Raw genomic sequence first — 3,663 nt, forward strand, 5'->3', positions numbered from 1 at the left:
CACGCATTTATCTTCAACCGCATTGATAACTGCAGCAGCGTCTTAATTAAATCCAAGGATAGCAGCTTTTCACTCCAGTCCCAAAGATTTCTCATCGGCTATTTCAGCTTAGAGAACAGACCTTATACTCCCTTCGCCCAGAGACCTTTGATCGGTCTGGCTCCTTTAAAAGATCTGATCCATCAACCTTCTGCTCCACCCTGGTCCTCCGGGTCCGACCCGCTCTGCCTCCCCAGAACGAAACAAAGCAGCATTTAGCCTTGTGCACGTCAAACCTGGGAAAATTTTTGAAAATATAACAGCCGAATCAGACATATTTTAAATCTCGTTTAAAAGTCACCATCTATAGCTGCTTTGTTGTATAATTGTTGATGTTTTTAGCACTTGATAAAATCAGACAATAAAAGGCAACTATGTGATAATTCTTCACAAAAAATATTACTGAATTGTGAAACTGTTTTCATCTGTAGGCAAGCATTGAGCAAATACAGGCTGATTTCATAAATTAGAATATGACTGAAAAGTTAATTTGTCAGTAATTCCATCACCAAGTGAAAGACATTATATAGATTAATTAGATTACAGTACTTCCGTTTTAACATTTATATTTCGTAGTATGTTTAATACCTGCTAAAAGGTTATTTTCGAAAGGTACTATTAATAAGACAACCCTGATCAAGACATATATCCCCCACCTCCTCCTCGTTCCCACCAACTTGCAACACAAAGTTACACCCTTGCCTTCGAGGGATGCAGACCCTGAATTCAGACACAACTGAGATGTATCAAACCCTACAGGAAGTCCTCACCAATCCTTTGCCACAAAAGAGGAAGTGACAAACTCCCTTCTGAAAGGTTGAGTTTCAACCAAACTTTTAAGACATGCTACTGGATTCTTATTGCAGTGGATTGAAGGCTATTTGGAATATTTGCCAAATGCGCTCCCTAGTGGACAGGTAAGAGAATGGCGTGAGAGTTCCAACAATGGTAACAAAGACACAAACTTAGAAATTGGTTGTCTAGAACAAGATAACCACTTCACTGGGTTAATGTTGAACATTGGTATTTTGGGGAGCTGATGTGAGAGACATCACATTTATTAGTCACATATGAATATGCTGTTACCATTTGTGTATTATTGTTCACAGATACCCCACACAATTTGTTTTATTAAAATAAGTTCGTTTTTCATTTTAGTTTGTTTTTCATGTTCATCTCCTTCCTCAATCCACATTAATGATATTTCCAAGGTGTCATTGAGTGCTGCTGTTTATACACGTTGCTTGGACGTTCCTTTTTGCGTGGAAGTGCACTTCTTTGTTTTGCGGAGGAGCGATAGGCACTGAGTGTAGACAAGCTGAGTTTTTTTGTGTGTTAAATGGGAAAATAAATAAAACCTTTTTCCGCAGACAATTCCACATGTCATCTGTGCCGGATCTCAGTAATGCTTATAATTTATTCTTTTTATTTTTTAAATGGTCCCATGTAGTATACATGGGACCATTTATGCTGTCTAATATCCCGCAGATTTGCTTTGATCACTTCATTAGCCGTAAGAACATTTTCAAGTGTTTCTAAAAATAACCAAACTGTGATGCTGTGAATCAATGGTGTATTTAACAGATTGCTGCAAAACTGTGCTTATTTTGTAGGCAAACCTGCAGATTTGTCTATTTTCATAAGATGTGATGACTTGATTTTTGTTGTGTGTCAGTGGCAGGGCATGAAGCACTTAGGCTTTTTTGAATACTTTTACCTTTGCCATATGCACCAGGACTACAGCTACTGCTGGCAGAACATTAAGGGCAGATACGAATGTGGCAGAACAAGTTCAACAGAGACCAAGCAGAATGTAGCTTTGGTGATCACTGAGTAAAAAACTTGCAGAGGAGCACGTTTAGGCAATCAGGTTTTCCTCCAGAGAACTTGCTAAGCCCGGAGGTCTGAGCGCTGAGGCGTGCAACAGCAGTGCAACAGTGGTCAACCGCCGTCCAATGTGCTTTTCTATTAAAAGATGTTAAGTTGACAAGAAATGTAAAATATTACTGGGTAACTATATGTCAGTGGAAGACATTGCAGACAATACTTAAACCCGCAACTATAGAATCTTAAAAACGACAAATAAAAAAATACAATTAAAATAAACAATTATTTGCACTTCTGCTAAATCCAAATTAAGTTATCAGTTAGTGGATCTAAAAACAATGCAGTTAAATTGCAACAGACTGGTGACCTGTCCAGGGTGTACCCCGCGTCTCGCCCGACACGTTTGCTGGAGAAAGGCACCGGCATCTCTCCCGACCCCACTAGGGACAATGGATGGATGGATAAGTAGAAATGCATATTTAATCCTTCTTAAATTTTTAGCCTAATATTTACACAAATTATTTTATTTCCTTAAGCTACAAATTCAGTCTATCTGGTTTCACAACTCGTCTCCCAAACCTGGTTCTAGAAGTAGGTGAGAGTTCAGGAAGACTCTGCTGTGTAGGTTCTTCGGGACTCTGTTGAACTTGTTCTGCAGCAACATCACCTTCCGGTACTTCTGGCTCTGTTGAAGGCTCTATGGCAACCAAATGACGACGATTTCGCCTAATCGATCCATGGGGTCCTTCCACAATGTATGAGCGTGGAGTAGAATGACTGGTAATCACTGCGCCACTTGTGCCTTGGTCTTTAATCCACACACCTTGTCCTGGAGTAAGTTTGCTGAGAACTGTTGCTCTGTGGCGTGAATTATATCTCTCTGCATCTTTTATCCTTCTTTCCATTTCTTTTTGAGCTACGATCTTACTGTTTGGGAAGAAATGGCTTCAACAAAGAGCGAAGTGTTGGCACCGTCGTGCAAAGTCTTCTTCCCATAAGGAGCTCTGCTGGACTGTATCCATTCCAGCGGTGTTGCTCTGTAGGTGAGTAAAGCGAGATATGGATCAGCTGCTTTCTTCAACAAGTTCTTTATTGTTTTAACAGCACGTTCAGCTTCCTTGTTNGCCTAACAAAGTTCGATATGAGCTTGCAGGCCCGGCTACCATGCGCCTAACATGGCTCGAACAGCCTGCGGGCCATGGCCATCACTGCCCGCCTAACAAAGTTTGATATGAGCTTGCAGGCCGGCCGCCATCGCACCTAACAAGGTTCGATCATCTCGTAGTCCACGGCCACCACCACCTGCCTAACAAACCTTTGCTATAAGCTTGCAGGCCGGCTGCCGTTGCGCCTACGAGGTTCGATCAGCCTGCAGGTCTCGGCTCTTTGCCTCGCCTAACAAAGTTCGATATGAGCTTGCAGGCCAGCTGCCGTGCACCTAACAAGGTTCAAACAAGCCTGCAGGTCACGGCATGGCCTCGGCCCGGCACCCTCTTTTGGGGGGACGACCTACCTGAGCTTCGTTCGAGCCAATCATTCAAGCTCGCTGCGATTCTCAGCACGCACGTCTTCCGCCGGTGGCCGAGCGCCAAATTCTCGGTCCAATAAAATTGTCTAACTGCTGTTTCTCTCTCTGTGCAAGTCTCTACAGATTGTAATGAAGCCCTAGGCGGAAATTCAACCTGTAAGACTCTTCCGGCATCACCTATCACCTCGCCTTCACCCCAGCCAATCAGGACGCACCACCTCTACCCCGATCCAATCACCTGACAAGAGCTCCTTCAAAGGACGAAGCGA

At 42.9% G+C, this 3,663-nt stretch overlaps 1 long non-coding RNA gene across 1 annotated transcript in view; it reads left to right on the forward strand.

Moving 5' to 3' along the window:
* Nucleotides 1–3,490, forward strand: part of LOC107833991 (uncharacterized) — a 5,683-nt gene extending 2,193 nt beyond the window's left edge. Inside the window, exon 2 of the long non-coding RNA XR_001659757.1 lies at nt 3,020–3,490. This is a non-coding gene — a long non-coding RNA (uncharacterized LOC107833991). The remainder of the gene's footprint in view (nt 1–3,019) is intronic.
* Nucleotides 3,491–3,663: the final 173 nt, after the last annotated feature.

This window comes from Poecilia formosa, unplaced genomic scaffold (genome assembly GCF_000485575.1).
Source record: "Poecilia formosa unplaced genomic scaffold, Poecilia_formosa-5.1.2 Scaffold495, whole genome shotgun sequence".
NCBI lineage: Eukaryota > Metazoa > Chordata > Actinopteri > Cyprinodontiformes > Poeciliidae > Poecilia > Poecilia formosa.